The 16,703-nt window shown below is 47.4% G+C and overlaps 1 non-coding gene across 6 annotated transcripts in view; it reads right to left on the reverse strand.

Annotated features, from left to right (window-relative positions):
- The window catches only part of LOC107401251 (uncharacterized), a 66,094-nt gene extending 49,423 nt beyond the window's left edge, over positions 1–16,671 (reverse strand). For 5 of the 6 annotated variants that reach the window (XR_013046256.1, XR_013046254.1, XR_013046253.1 and 2 more), the window contains exons 1-2: positions 14,599–16,671; positions 7,434–7,588 (exon numbers count right to left, since the gene is read on the reverse strand). This is a non-coding gene — a transcript (uncharacterized LOC107401251). Of the gene's footprint in view, positions 1–7,433; positions 7,589–14,572 lie in introns of all 6 variants that reach the window. The other variant, XR_006061781.2, reaches the window with a different exon arrangement.
- Between the last annotated feature and the right edge of the window lie 32 nt (positions 16,672–16,703).

The following is a 16,703-nucleotide window of genomic DNA, read 5'->3' on the forward strand; positions in this document are numbered from 1 at the left end:
AAGTTGAAGATCAAGTTGTCTGGGGAAGACCTATTCCTCCCAGATGGTACCTCCCTACTGTGTCCTAGCATGGAGGGACGAGTGGACACAACCCTCACTCCTTCTAAAAGAATATGGATCCCATTTGTTAGAGCTCTGCCCTCCTACAAATGAGTCACCTCCCAAAAGCTTGTATAAAGCATCTTGCTTGCAGTCAGACATTTCAACCCCAAGGACGCTGCATTACCTCTGGGAAAGAAAACACACCTGCCAACAAGTCAAGCATGGCATGAGGCTACATCCATGTAATTCACAAGTCTAACTGTGTCTCCATCAATCTGAAGCAGCCGGCTTATAGCTTGAAGATAAGATACATCACCAACTGGGGTGGCAGTGCCTAATAGAGCTGAGGCAGAATTCACCAGAGGGCTGAATGTTCTTTGACTCAGTGTCCCGTGTCCAGTACTGTTTCTCCCAGTCATGACTCATGGGTCCAGAAATCAAGGGGTATGAGAATGGAACCGCTAATCACCACCCCTGGAGGTCCTGTTTGCACAACCTTATGCTCTGCTGGCCTAGAAAATCTTGGTTCCAGAATAGGGAGCACTTTTGCAAGGAGGTACAACAAACACTGCCCTGAACTGGATGCTGAGACCCCCCAGCCACCTCACCCCCACCCCTCATAGTGAATCTGAGTTCCTTGGGCTGAGGAGGAGTTAGGGATTGGTGGGATGTCTGACCATAACTACCAGGAGAGATCTGCAGTTCAGGGCTCCCTTAGGGTGCCCCTAGTGTCACCTGGATAACGTCAATGGGACCACAAGGGCTCACAGGCCAGGGAAAAGTGTGGGTCACCTGCCAGGTAAGAACCAAGAGCAGCCAAGGGCAAATGGGCTGCAGAATTTTTGGTGGAAGAAAGCATTTCCAAATGCTAGCTATGGTGACGTGACCAGAAACAGCCGCAAAGATTGCTGTGGCCACAGTACTTCCTCTTTTAATAATGTGTCTGGAGAGATGTCTCAGCACTGGGTGCTCTTGCAGAGGACTTGGGTATAGTTCACAGTACCAGCGTGGCAGCTCACGATTGCCTGTAACTTCAGTTCCGGAGGATCCAACACCCTCTTCTGGCCTCCATGGGCACTGCACACATGTGGTACACATGCATATATGTATGGAAAACACTCATACACACAAAATAAAAATAAATTAAAAAAAAAAAAACTCCAGATGGTTTCTTGCTGTGTAGCTCTGACTGGCCTGGAACTCCTTATGTAGACCCAGCTGGCCTTGAATTCACAAAAATTCAAGGTTCCTTTACAGACAGGTACAGGTATTTGAACCTGCCTCTGCCTCCTAAATTCTGGGATTAAAATTGTATACCACCACACCCAGCAAATTAATCTTTTTTTTTTTCTTTTAAAGAAAGTGTCTGTAGCCGGGTGTTGGTGGTGCACACCTTTAATCCCAGCACTCGGGAGGCAGAGCCAGGTGGATCTCTGTGAGTTCGAGGCCAGCCTGGGCTACCAAGTGAGCTCCAGGAAAGGCGCAAAGCTACACAGAGAAACCCTGTCTCGAAAAAACCAAAAAAAAAAAAAAAAAAAAAAAAAAGAAAGAAAGTATCTGTGGGTATATAGTTCATATATGAGGAATCAGTGTCTATTTCCTTCATGTTTCTTCCCCAGCTTATTCATGAATCACATGACCTTTGAGTTATAGATGTTGAAGGGAGAGCAAATATCACCCAGGGACTACACATTCTCCCCTGGGGAAGGTTCAGCGGGTGCTTGGGATACACCACACAGTTGGCTCATGTTATGTAGAACCATGTAGTCTACTGGGAGATAAAGTTGGGTTTAGGAAGATGTTGTTAGTCATGTGGCCCTAGCTATTCCACTATGAATACATCTTGTTAACGTGGATGAACGTGGCAGTTTAGGGTGTCAGCCTGACTTGGGTTATGGACTGCCCAGAGAGCTGAAAAAGCATTGCTGTTGAGTCAGTCTCTGCAGGTTTTTCTGGAAGATACTGAAACTTGAATTGGTGGCTATGGAGAAGACCCACCTCACCCAATGTGGGCAGTATCATCTGAACAGCTGAAAGCCCAGATGGAAAACGGTGAAGTTGTCCCCTCCCCTTGCCTCATCTTCTGGCATACTTCTGTCCATGAACATCAGAACTCTGGGCTCTCTGGGAGAGCCAAGTATCCAGGACTTTCACTGACTGCCCTGTCCCATGGCTACAGGCCTTCAGCCTTGGACTATGTATTAGTTCATGGCTCGGCTGGTTCTAAGACATTTGAATTTGGACTGAACCTCAGTAGCAGGTTGTCTGGGTCTCCAGACCACATGTGGGACTCACTGTGGGATTTCTCTGTGTCTGCAACCGTATATGCCAATATCTCTAATAAGTCCCTCTCATCAGTCTCTGTCTCGGGATGGAGATGTAGTAAGATGGAGCAGGCCTCTGTCACTCTTGATCCTCTGCACTAGAGATGCTCCAGCTCACAGGGTTGCCTCCCTGAGTTCTTGTCCCTTCTGGGGGACCTTCTGATGACTGATGGAGGGACAAAAGGACAATATCTTACTCTTGGTTCCTGCAGCAGCTCTGAAGGTGCCCTCGGGCCATCAAAGCTATCTTGAAAGTCTGCTCTACTCCTCCTCCCAAAAGTGGGAGTAGGACAGGGAGCTGTCCCTGGCTCCTGGACTTCCATGGCATGCAAGGAGCCTGTCCTAGGCAGAAGCTGTGGAACTGCCAGGCTAGGGACCCAAAGCCTATGGTCAGAACCTAGACACTATTATAGGCAGGAGCCTCCTTACAGGACAGGAAAGCATAGACCCTGGGTTTCCTAGATGGAGCAAGAGGATCAGAGGCCTCTGATCTGGCTAGAAAGACAGATGCCCATGGAGGTTGCAGGCCTGTGGCTCCATCCACACCATGGGCCCTTCCTATCTCAGTACATGTGCAATCTGGGCACTGAGTTAGAGACTGAGATAGAGAATATTCTACCCCACCAGATGCTGTGTCTGCACCCAGTAGCCCCACTTGGCAGTGGCATTTAGGGGCTCAGGGGTGCATGCATCCTGCAGATGCTGATCCACAGCACCAGCCAGTCTTACTGTCATCGGCCTGGTGGACAGTGGATCTTCACTTAAACTTGGGGCAGCAAGAGTTCTCAGACCCCCTGGCATGCTATAAGGAGGGGATAAAGTCAGAAGGTGACTCCTTGCTAGAGCTCCATCCTACACCACCCCTGGAGTTCAGCCCCTCCCTCTGAACCTGTGTCTCCTTCCTCCTCCCTCTGTCCTTCTCCCAGCAGTGCCCTGCCAGGAGGCCCTTGAACCACTCAGCCTCCTCATTGCCCACCTGGGCTCCAAACAGCTGCTTTCAGTCCAGTCTTCACCACAGCCTTTCCCAGTTCCCGTCCTGTAGGGCAACGTCCTTTGTGGAGTCTTCCGACTCTCTTGTCTGCCACAAACTTTGGACCTCTGAGTCTTATTTAATAATTTTTCTCTCTTAATTACTTAGTATTGATCTGGAAACCAGAGCCCAGTTCCACTGTAAAGAATTAATAGCAGGCAGTACTGATGGCTATTTGTTCCCCTTAATGTTAGGTCATGAACCCAGCCATGCCCCACCCACTCACTGGTTGGTACTGAGGCCTAGCCCCATCCTTCCAGCCACGCACTCTTTCAAAAGCACCTTCCCACTTCCTACTCCCACAGCTTAACCCAAGCTGGTTTGGTCATTCATTCATGCTTAAGGAAATGGGAAGCAGAGATAGTTAGAGATTCTGGAACTTTCTCCCACGGCGTCCACCCTTCCTGGCTTTCCCCTGAGTATTTCTAGCTACTTCCTTGCTTTGAAAGACTTGCCTTCAATCCAAACTTTAAGTTCTCTGTTGTGTAGACCCACCCACCTTCCCTCTACATTCTACCCCATCCCACAGTGGCCTCTCCACCCCAGTCCCAGTGACCCCCTTGACCTATCAGGGTCTAGGCTGGAGGTGAGTAGGGGACACCCTTGACCACCCACACCTTCTTTTCCTAAGCATTGCCTACTTCTTCTCGTCTCACCTTGCAGCCCCTTCATGGGAACTTCCCCTAGTGTGTGGCCTAGTCCCATGGAAATTGGTCAGCAAGTGCTGTCAACAGTGGGGATAGTTTGTCCAGGCAGCCCCTGGTAGAGTCTAGACAGTAAGAGACATAGATCAGCAAGAGACCCTGGGACAGACCAAAGGTCCTGACATCTCAGTGTGCCCTTTATGTTCTCAGCAATACAGTCTGGAGAAAGAGGGGCTAAGGCTATGTGAAGGGCAGATTGACTCTGACCAGAAGGGACTGTGAGCCTGGTCACTGCAGAGGCAGGAGATGATTTCTCCAGGCTGTCCCCTTCGGCCCCTCCAACCCCTCCAATCTGTGGTGATGGGACAGACGTTGCTGGGCCTCCCTAGGGTTATATTCCACAGGAATGGAGGCACCAAAAGCATCACAACCAGCCCTGGTCACTCCCCAGAATCCCTCTTTCCTCAGGAGATGGGTCTTAATGGGTTACTGCTCTCAGTGCTGAGCAAGGACTCATGGGTAGCTGGTGAAGGTGACCCTGGCTTCACACTAGCAGGCAGCACCACTGGGGTCTTAGCACAGAGTGACACAGAGACCATAAAGCAGGATTAGCCCTGTAGGTGAAGATCCACCCCCAGCCCAGACAGTGGGCCGTCTGACCCTCTCTTTAGGGACATGGCCTCCTCTTGCCGGCTCAGTCCAGATTTCCGGATTCCACTGCCTTCTAGGAGGAGTCCTGAGGTGGAAACAGTATGAAGCTCTGACCAGCTCTGACTCAGAACTGTGTGCACTTGGCCAGGCTGATGGCTTGGGACTGCACTGTCCTAGGGGGCAAGGGTCCCACAGTTGGGCTAGCTACAATGTCCGGCCAGTCACAGTCAGGGTCACAGTCATCCAGAGGCCAGCCAGGCTTTTTTTCCTCCCACAGCTGCAGTATTCAGCCCGCCCCCCAGGAATCCAGAATTGATACTGCCCTCTTCCTCCGACAGCAGGACTGAAGCGGGGCTGGGTCCCTGCAGATCCTGAGGAGACTCATCCTGACCCACATGTGACCTCTACAAGCTCCCTGAGAGTTGAACAGATCTCACCTCTCAGGGCTCCTAGAACATGCCACGGTGCTCCCCTGGGCATAGCAAGTCCAGGCCTCTCGGCACCAGGCCAACACCTCACTGCAAACTATTCCACGCACAACTGCAGGCCACAGACAAGCTCACAAGCCCTTGGCACTCATAGCCCTTCCTTGGGCTCCCTTTTCCTCCTGACTCTGAAGTCTTGACGGCCTCGGTCTTTTGAAAACCATACAAGTTGGGACTGTTTGTTGTCCCTGAAGCAGGAAAGTCTCCCTTGCTGGTGACCTCTTGACGATCTCTGTCCACAGGCCAGCCGCTGGCAGCTCTTCCTGGACCTGCACTGCTGCCCTTGTGGGTTTCCCTGACCCCCTGCTGGTTCTCCTTCCACCACAGAGAACACTTAAAAGCACAGCCTGACCCTCCAGGGTCCCTAGGCCCAGGCTCAGACTCTAGCCTTTCCTCTCACTTCCTTCCCATGGCCTGGGGGCTTTGTCTACATGCTGACCAAGTGTCCAGCACAAGCCTCAGTTATGTCTCTGCTTAACCACACAGCCACCACTGCAGGGCAGAGATCATCCTTTTCTCATCACCTTCTGGTTCCTCCCAAGTCCCCTAACTTGGTGACAGGCCCTCTTATTTTCTGTCTGCTCCCTCTCGCCCCAGCGCTCTCCTGATCTGCTAAATGTGATGACCAGAATGAGAAATGACTTCCTGTTCTAATTTGTTTTCTGTTGCTGTGATAAAACACCACGATCGAAAACCTAGGGAAAGTCAGGGGAAGAAATTGTTTACTTGGCTCATAAGTCTGGATTACAGTCTATCATTGAGAGAAAGGAGGACAGGAACTTGAAGCAGAATCCATGGAGTAATGTTGCTTGCTGGTTTGTTTGCAGACTGATGCTTGGCTGGCTTTGTTATATATCCCAGGACTACCTGCCTAGAGAATGGTGCCACCCACAATGGGATGGGCTCTCCTACATCATTTAACAATCAAGACAATCCCCCATAGACATGCCCACAGGCCAATCTGATCTAGACAGTCCCTCAATTGAGATACCTTTCTCACCTGACTCCAGGCTGTGTCAAGTTGACAGTTAAAGCTAACTAAGGCATTCCCCCAAAGAGATAATGTCTACACAGGACTCTAGGATTTGGAACCCTTGAAAGGAGAGCCTAACCTCTAGGTAATAAGCCCTAAGCATCAGGCCACAGTAGGGAAAGTCTGGGTCCCTGAACTCAGACAGGACCAGCTAGAGAACTCCAAGTACGCTCCCTAAATCAACCCCAAGGCACACACTCCTGTTTCTGCACCTCCTTTCTCAGACCAGCCACCTGCTGTGGAGGCCCGCCTGAGCTGGATTTTGAGATATTTTATATCTTGTGCAGCCACAAATTATCTACCACAAAAGCTTCCCATGGACAGACTGGAGTCCATGTTCTCAGTAGGGAGATGTGTGCAGCCCGAACTATTGCCTAGTCTTAGATCACTTTCATACCCCAAAGATAGGGTGAGGTCTCTTGGGTACCATTAGCACCACCCTCCAAGCTCCAGCAAAAGCAAATCTCCCTTCTATCTCTGTCATTCTACTATTATTAATTTACATACTCTCAGCACTTTAATTTTTTTTTTTGAGACAGGGTCTCTCTGTGAAGCTCTGGCTATCCTGAAACTCTATGTAGACAAGGCTGGCTTCGAACTCACAGAGAACTGCCTGCCTCTGCCTCTCAAGTGCTCTGGGATCAAAGGCTTGCACCTGACTTTCCTCAGCACTTTAAAATAAAGTGTTGAATACGTGGTCTTTCACACCGGGCCTCCCTCTTTCATTAACAAAACATTTAAGGACTTTGTTTTGAGACGGGGGTCTTACTTTATAGTCCTGGTTGGCATGGAACTTATGGAGATCCTCTTGCCTCTGTCTTCTAGGTTACAGGCATGTGTCACCATACCTGACTCAGCATTTTCAAGGCTCATCAGAGCTATAGTACGTATCATGGCTTCCTTGATTTTAATGGTTCCGTTACACTCTGCAGTCTGGACAATGTCATGTTGATACATTTGCCACTTGATGGGTATTTTGTTTTGAGATAGGATTTCTATGTGTAGCCCTTGCTGTCCTGGAACTCGATCTGTAGACCAGGCTTGCCTTGAACTCAGAGATCTGCCTGCCTCTGCTTCCCTAGTGCTGGGATTAAAGGCATGCACCACCACCACCCAGCATATTATTTTATTTTTAGATGTACATTAGATTCTCTAAGGGAATAGAACTGATAGAATGAGTATATATTAATATATATTAAAAGGGAATTTATTAGAATGACTTACAAGCTGTGGTCCAGATATTCCAACAACAGCAGTCTCCCAGTGGAAAGGCAAGAATCTGGTAGTTGTCTAGTTCATGAGATTGGATGTCTCTGCAGCCCCAATCTGGTGCTGGAGTCCTGGAAGGTTTCTGAAGAGATGCTGGTCTTTGATATATGCTGGAATCATGAAAAAGTAGGTTCTAACATCAGCAAAGGAATGCTTACCAACAAGACAGGTGAACATGCCAGTGACAGTGAGGGAAAACAGAAAAGAAAAAAAAAAAAGCAAGTTTCCTTCATGTTCTTTTATATGGGCTGCCACCAGGAGGTGTGGCCCAGATTTAGGGTGGGTCTCCCTATCCTCAAATGATCCAATCAAGTAAATTCTTCATGGGAATGTTCAACTTCTTGAGTTTTAGTTGATTCCAGATGTAGTCAAGTTAACAGCCAAGATTGGTCATTATAAAAGTGTATGGGTGCTTTGTCTTCATGTATGTGCATCATGTGCATGCAGTGCCCACGGAGGCCAGAAGAGGGCATTAGAACCTTTGGAGCTGAATCTACAGGTCACTGTAAGCCACTGGCTGTGGATGCTGGGATGCAGACTCAGGCTCCCATGATTGAGCAGCAAGCTCTCTGAACTGCTAAGCCACCTCACCAGTCCTGGTTCCACTTTTTGGCTATGATAACAAATGCTGGCACAAAAGTACATGGATCCATTGTTGTACGGATGTGTTTTCACTGACCTTGGATGTAAAAACACAAGTGTAGCTAGAGTTTTCCTGCCTTGCCCACAGTCAGGACAAATCTTTGTCACCTGCCAGTCCCACAGCCGCTCAGACCCAACCAAGTAAACACAGAGACTTATATTGCTTACAAACTGTATGGCCGTGGCAGGCTTCTTGCTAACTGTTCTTATATCTTAAATAAATCCATTTCCATAAATCTATACCTTGCCACGTGGCTTGTGGCTTACTGGCATCTTCACATGCTGCTTGTCCTGGCAGCGGCTGGCAGTGACCCCTTTTGCCTTCCTGATCTTTCTTTTCTCCTCTCTGTTAGTCCTGCCTATACTTGCTGCCTAGCCATGGCCAATCAGTGTTTTATTTATTGACCAATCAGAGCAACTTGACATACAGACCATACCCCAGCACAGCCAAGTGCAGACCATCTCAGACACCTGCACTACTCAGGCCCGTGGTCCTAATCATCCTCTATGCAGACCTGCTGGGTAAAGCCATGAGGAACCCAAGAATGGGCTCCCACAGGACAAACAGAACATCCCACCAGCACACAAGTTTCTACATATGGGTAAATACATGGATGAAATTTCCTGGTCATCAATCCCCTCAAGACAAATTCAGATTTCCTTTGGGGGATTTCAGAGGATTTATGACAACAGAGACTTTCCTCTTCTGACAGGGCAAAGGTAGCTATTGGTTGCAACAACAGCCAGTTGTCACAGGTTCCTTTTAAAAAGAAATCTTGTCCTTGAAAGGATCCCATCCTCTTCCATTCCTATCACACACATACAGAATTACAGAGAGCATGGCAAACAGATACTGGAAGTTCAGCCCATTTTGTGGTCTCTATTTACCATTTGGGTGGAGAAGTGAAACACTCTGGGTACTGGGTGCTTATATGCCTAGAGGGTATTACTGAATTTAGAGTCACTGCCTGAGTCCCAACAAGCCAGACTTGGCTACCCATCCTTCATAAGCTAGTTAAAAGAGTCAAGTAAAGGGGCTAGAGACATGGCTCAGTGGTTAGAACAGCTGCTCTTGCAGAGGACCCATTTGATTCTGAGCACCCCGTCAGACAGCTCACAACAACCCGTAACTACAACCCCAGAGACTCCTGTGCGCATACCATGAAAGAGACAGAGACAGAGAGAGCACACGCATACACAGACACATTTACACATAAATAATATGAAAACAAATCTTTTTCAAGAGACAAATTAATAAGCAGAAAGGAGGAGATTTATCCAACATGGTTACATTGGGAAAAGGGACAGAGAGATCCAGAGATGCCCTGCCCCAAGTCCATCTTCAGGGTCCTGATGTGAGGCTGAGGTTTAGAGGATGCTGGTATGCATAACTAAGCAGTCCTGATCCATGTGTGGGGCCCTTGGCCCACCATTCTCTCAGCTCCTAAATCTTTCCTACAAGGTCCTTTGACAAGGTGTACACCTTTCTTCAGGAAACAAAACCCTCTTCTGGTTGTTCTACCAATTCAATCTTTTCTTCTCCCAGCGTATTTCTGGGGAAATTCTAATTTCTCAGGTCCATTGTCTCAGTAGTCTGCTAGCCAAAGAAAGGAGCATGACAGATTCACAAATATGGTTTTCAATTCCCTTTTCCTCAACAAATCGGAGCAATCTCCTGCTAATACAATGCTTGGACTTCCCCTTTTAGTACAAATATCGTGTTAGTTACTTTTCTCATTGTTGTGGCAGAATATCTGTCAAAGCCAACTTAAGGAAGAGTTTTTTTTGCCTCTGGGTTTGAGGCTCCTGGCGGGGAAGGCAAGATGGCAGACGGCATGATGGTGAGGCAGCTGGTCACATCCATTCACAGTCAGGAAGCAGAGATATGAATGCTGGTGCTCAGCTCCCTTTCTCTTTTTTTATACAGCCTGAGACCAAGCCCATGGAACGGTGCTTCTGTTTTTTCTTTTGCTGTTTGTGTGTTTGGTCATAGAAAGGAAACTGCTGTCTAACACAAGGTCACTAAGACCTATTTCTCCTTCTTCTTCTTCTTCTTCTTCTTCTTCTTCTTCTTCTTCTTCTTCTTCTTCTTCTTCTTCTTCTTCTTCCTCTTCTTCTCCTCCTCCTCCTCCTCCTCCTCCTCCTCCTTCCTTCTTCTCCTTCTCCTTCTTCTTCAATAGAATTTCATCCTAGCTGTCCTAGAACTTGCTCTTTAGACGAGGCTGACCTCAAACTCACAGGGATCCACCTGCCTCTGCCTCCAAGTGCTGGGATTAAAGATGTTCACCATCACCGCCAGACTTAAGATTTTTATGTAATTAATTTTTAATTATTTTTTGTGTATAGGTGTTTTGCCTCCATGCATGTCTGCACATTATATGCATGCCCAATGCCAATGGAAGCCAAATGAAGGCCTCAGATCCCCTGAAATTGGAGTTACAGGTGAGCTGCCATGTGGGTGCTGTGAACTGAACCCAATTCCCCTTGAAGAGCAGCCAGTGCTCTTAACCAGTGAGTCATCTCTCTATCCCCTAGGTCTCATTTTGATCATAATGTTGGCAGATGTGATATTCAATAGATTTACCTTGGTTTTTCTGTATACAAGGATGGCTATACCAGAGCCATGTGCTAGGAAGACTCTTCTCTCCACTGAGTTGTCTTGTCCTCTCATTTAAAATCAAAGATCTATTTCTAGAATTTCAATTCTATTTATTCCATTGATCTCCATTGCTACCATGTTCGTTAATTTTTGGTTTTTTGGGTTTTTTTTGTTTGTTTGTTTGTTTTTGTTAACCTGATACAAGTTAGAGTCACATGGGAAGAGGAAACCTCAACTGAGAAAAAGCCTTCATCAAATTGGCCTGTAGGCAAGTCTGTGAGGCATTTTCTTTATTAATTATGGATATGGGAGGGCTCAGATAATGGATGGTGCCACACCTGAGCAAGTGGTCCTGGGTTGTATTAAAAAAAAAAAAACAAAAAAAAAACTAAGCAAGCCATGAGAAGCAAGTCAATAAGCAGCATTTCTCCATGGCCTCTGCTTCAGTTCCTGTCTTGGCTTCCTTCATGATGGACTATGATTGGAATGTATAAGCCAAATAATAAACTTCTTCCTCCCCATGCTGACTAGTTTTATGTCAACTTAACACAAGCTAAAGTCATCTGAGAGGGGGGAACCTCAATTAAGAAAATGCCTCCTTAAGATCAGGCTGTTAGGCAAGCCTGTAAGGCATTTTTTCAATTAGTGATATGGAAGGGCTGGGGACATCCTCAGGCTGTGGATTCTATAAAAAAAAAAAAAAAAAAAAAAAAAAAAAAAGCAGGCTGAGGAAGTCACGAAGAGCAAGCCAGTAAGCAGCACCCGACATCTCTGCATCAGCTCCTGCCTTCAGGCTTCTGTTCTGTTTTGAGTTCCTGTCCTAACTTCTTTTGATGATTAACAGTTATATGGAAGCATAAGCCAAAGAAACCCCTTCCTCTCCAAGCTGCTTGGGTCATGATGTTTCATCACAGCAACAGTAATCCTAACTAAGACACTTCCCAAGTTGTGTTTGGCCTTGGTATTATCAAAGCAATAGAAAGCAGACTAAGATAGCTATACTTACACTGTTTCTCTGTCTCCCCACTTTTGGAGACAAGGTCTCATGTAGCCCAGGCTGGCTTTGAACTCCTGACTCTCCTGCCTTCACCCTTTAAATGCCAGGAGTACAACCATGTTCTACCATGTTCTACTACGCCTGACATTAGAACCATACTCTCCTGACTACTATAGCTCTGTAGTGAGAATCAGGAAGTATAAACCCTCTGCCTCTGTTCTTTCTCAAGGTTGTTTTGGCTATTCTGAGTCCCTTGCCTTTCCCTGTGAATTTAGGGTCAGAGGCTGGCAAGATGGTTCAGTGGGTAAAGGTACTTGCTGCCAAGCTTGGTGACTTAAGTTCAATCCACAGGATCCACATATTGGAAGGAGAGACTCTAGTTGTTCTGACTTCCACACACCTGCTATAGCATGTATGTAGGCACACAAGTGTGTATTTGAGCATAATACACACAGAATAAATACATAGAATGTAAATTTTTTTTTGGTTTTTTGAGACAGGGTTTCTCTGTGTAGCTTTGCACCTTTCCTGGAACTTGCTTTGTAGACCAGGCTAGCTTTGAACTCACAGAGATCCGCCTGTCTCTGCCTCCCAAGTGCTGGGATTAAAGGCGTGCGCCACCACCGCCCGGCCAATAGAATGTAATTTTTAACAAAAATTTTAAAAAGAAAATAGCCTTGAATCTAGAATCAGCATGTAAAAAGCCAGACAAATTCTTTAATGTTACTACCTGAATGATAAGTTTGTCTTTGACCCATGAAGGGAGATCCCCTCATAAGGTTAGATCCTAGTTCCTTCCAAGTCTGCAGGTCTCACACATGTCCCGTAGCGACTCCATTCCTTGATGTTTTGTTCTTTCTGCTGCTATTCTAAATGAAATTGCCACTTAGACTCCATCTTGGATGTTCACTACTAGTCTATACATCTGTTTGTCTTTTGCATATTGATTTTATATCTGCCGCATTGTTAAACATCTTTACTCATCCAAGTGTTAATTTTCTTCTTGCTGTGCCTAAAATACCTGACAAAGCGATTTAAGGAAGAAAAGATGTATTCAGGCTCACAGTTCAAGGGTACATCCCATAATATCAGGGAAGGCATGGGCATAGGGATCTGAGGCAACCCATCACATTATACCAACAATCAGGAAACAGAGAGATGAACACTGGTGCTCAGCATACTTTCTGCTTTTCATCACTCTAGGACCCCAGCTCACATTTAGGGTGGGTCTTCCCTCTTTAGTCAACCCAGTCTAGAAACTCCTTCACAGACAAGCCTGTAGGTATGTCTCATAGGGAACTTTAAGCATTTACCAGCACGCTGTCCTTTTCCATGGTACTAGGTCCTTTTCTAACGGTGCTGTTTCCATCTTGCCCAATCATCCTGCCTAGAACCCTGGGGAGAAATGCTGAGACTGTCTTGTTTGTTTCATCTTGTCTTGTCTCTGACCTTTCCGGGTGAGGAGACTCCAGGCTTCCTTGAGAGGACACAGGCTCAGGACTTTTATAAATCTCCAGTCCTTCCTCTGTCTAGAGGGCAGCTCCCCTTCTATTGCTGGTGAATGAGGTACTCTAAGAGGAGAGTGTGGAGCTTAGAGAGTAGAGGGCTGCATTTCCTGTCTCTATGGAGATGCTCACAAGAGTTTTGTCTGGCACTGCTCTGGTTGTTTTTGGATGCTGAGCTCTTTTAATACACAGCTGTCTTGCTCCCTGACCTGCATATGAATCTCTAGCAAGCAGAAATGGCAGTGGCCAACCTCCTCACTTGAGCAAGCGCTGCAGAAACAGCCCATTTGGGTAGTCGTCATGAATTTCAGGAAACCGAGAGAGTGGCTGGGCAACAACCTCCCCCTACCTCCTGCCAAACACACACAGCAGGAGCCCTCTGTGGAGTGAGTCACAAGACCCTGGGACTGGGCCAAACAGGACTTGACCTTGAGTTTCCCATAGGCCAGGCCCTGCTCCAAATGACAAGGACATTTTGCCCTTACCCACCTAGAGACACTCTGCCGCATCTCTGTCACACTGGGGAAACTGAGCAGCCAATACCAAGTCACACTGGCAGGAGAATTTTGAGACAAGCCCTGGCTATGAAGGCCTGCTCTTCCCACCTTCCCACACCCGCTGGCCAGGCGAAAGCAGGGAGAAACCTCCCATCCCAGGGTTAGGCTCCCTCATTTCCTACCACAGCTCATCTGCCTTCCCTCACTGATGTCTTAGAGCCAAGAAAAGAGAGATAGTCAGGCTGAGCTAACCCAGGGGCCCTTCTCTGATGCACTCTCTGGGTACCTACCTGACACATGTCCTACCAAGCTGGCCTGTTGGTCTCCCCATGTCCTCATAGCCAAGCTGGCAGGATGTTAGGCAGGGAACTTAGATGTGGTGCTCACAGGTGCAGGCCCTGCAAGGTGGCCCCATAAACGCTTGCCAACAGTCCTCTCAGCAAGTCTCCTAGAGCCTATGAGGTAGCTCCCCACCCACCCCCATCAACTGGAACAGAATGCGCCTAAGTCAGCCTTCCACCTAACCCAGACCTGTCTTTCTCCTGCCTACATCTTCTCCTGGGCCCAAGAGAGCTTCCTTTCTGTGCATTGACCTGGAATGGCTCTCTCAGCCCACAAGGCTTCTCAGGTATGAGAGTCTGGACCCATCTTTCAGCTCCTCTAAGACCCACAGTGCAGGTCTACTACTATTGTGTGACATTTCCCTAAGGAAATGCAACATGAACATCAGTTCATAAACATGAACATGTACATGAACATAAACATTCACTTCAGAAAAGGAACTGACAGCAGACCAAAGAAAGATTCCACAAAAGTCCAACTTGGTAAACCAAGCAGTTCATTGGGCTACTTACAGGAGTATGGATGAGGCGTTACTTACAGGATCAGAGAAAACTCAAAGGCAGCTGTATCACCAAAAACCCCAGCATGGATGATGGCTCCCAAAAGCTGGAATCCTGGAGCTCTAGCACCTCAACAAAGGTCAGAGCATAGGCTCTCTTCCTGTTTACATGTCCTTGGGGAAGAAGGGACCTTGTAAGTGTCAGGAACTTCTGAGACTTGTTAGTTGTTCACTTCCTAGTCTTAATACCTTCCCTCCAGAATGTGATGTTTTAATTTGAAGGAAACTGATCTACAAAAAACTACCCACTGTGATTGGTCAAGCATCCTGGAAACTCTCTTCTTGGCATTGATGTGACCAGAGCCTAAGGGCCCCAAAGGGAGTGGCTGTGGCTTCTAGGCTGCCCATAGCCAGTTCTTGGAGAAGTTCCTGGCACACAATGGAACTCACTAAAAACCTGATGTACTACACAGTACATAGACAAAACAGCTGGCCCTGCATGACCTTCAATTTGCATCCCCCATTTTGGGCATGAGGTGTCCCCATCACTGGAGAGAGTGAAGAGCTGATGAGAGAGCAGGTGCCCATCTCTGCACATGCAAGGACTGTTCTTTCCTCCTTTAAACAAAAAGAATCCTTACAGACTCCCTTGTGGGGACTCAAATGACTTTTATTGTGATGTCACTTCAGCATTGGTGACTTGAGTTACTTCTAATGTAACAAAACTTCAGCCTATAGGAACTATATAAAAGGTATAATCCTTTACTGTAGCAGCTATACTAACCTGTTACAAAGCCAAAACAAATGCACAAATTAACCCTCAAGACACCTACTAGCCCTAGCAGAGTAGGTGATTCCAGAAGAGTAGCTCCCCACAGGAAGCTACTGGCCAACCATAAGGTGTACATGTAAGTTATACACAGTTCAAATTTTAGTTCTTTAGACTCCTGGGCATGGTGGCCCACACCTCTAATCGCAGCACTCGGGAAGCAGAGGCAGGCAGAGCTCTATAAGTTCCCAGAAAGCCAGGACTACTTAGCAAGACTGTCTCAAAATTAAAATTATATATATTCCTTTGTAAACAAACTTCCAGTGCCCTGTAGCCAGAGGGGTGCCAGGGGTGAGCCTCATAGGGAACATGTCCTTTTTTTGTTTTGTTTTGGTTTTTGGTTTTTCAAGACAAGGTTTCTCTGTGTAGCTTTTGGAGCCTGTCCTGGAACTCACTCTGTAGACCAGGCTGGCCTCGAACTCACAGAGATTCACCTGCCTCTGCCTCCTGAGTACTGGGATTAAAAGGCATGCACCACCGCCTGGCAGGGAACATGCCCTTAACTGCTCAAAGTTTTAAGAACAGGGAGTGAACTGGAAAAAGCTGGGTCTTGGGAACTGGCCCTTCCACGGTCTCCAGTGTGTCCCTGCTGATGAAACAGCCAGGCTGTCCTCCAGTTCAGGAAGGAGGTGCCAAAAAGTTTCACTGGAACATCATCTATGGTGACAGCAGCCATTCCTCAGCTGGGAAGGGAGCCCTCCCCGAATCTTTTCTCACTTCCTTATAGCCCTAACTTTTAGGGAGCCAGTCAGAGGATAGAGGATGGACTCTTGGAAGGCACAGCCAGGGCAGAAAGAATATAGTATTTGAAGGTGCCCCTGAGGGTGCTCCAGCTACAAGATTTGCTATGGACACTGGGTACACTAGTGACCTTCCCAAACGCACTTTCCAAAACTGCAGCCAGGGACTCTTATCTGTGGGACTTGGGATTAGCCAGGGAATACATAGAATTCCATCCTAGACCTTCAGACCTATCCAAGTTGCTGCCTAAGAGATACATACACAGAGCATGCTAACTTTTAAGACCCTTTCCTGTCGAGACACCTCCACTGAGGAACCCTCGGGGAAAGTCCAAGGCGCCTGAGTAAAGGGAAGTAAGTGGGGGTTCTTTGCGGGGGGAGGTATCTTGTGGCCAGTCCTCGGTCTTGACCCAGCAGCGTGCCCCCGGGGGTTAGGAGTCCTCAGGAAGCTTGGGGAATATCCTGCGCAACACAGAGCAAGGAGACCGTGAGAACCATCTGCACTGAGTTCTCGAACGGTTACTCTGGGACTGAGGTGGCAACACCCAAGCACCCCTAGACCAGGCACCCCCGCA

Source organism: Peromyscus maniculatus, chromosome 1 (assembly GCF_049852395.1).
Source record: "Peromyscus maniculatus bairdii isolate BWxNUB_F1_BW_parent chromosome 1, HU_Pman_BW_mat_3.1, whole genome shotgun sequence".
Lineage (NCBI taxonomy): Eukaryota > Metazoa > Chordata > Mammalia > Rodentia > Cricetidae > Peromyscus > Peromyscus maniculatus.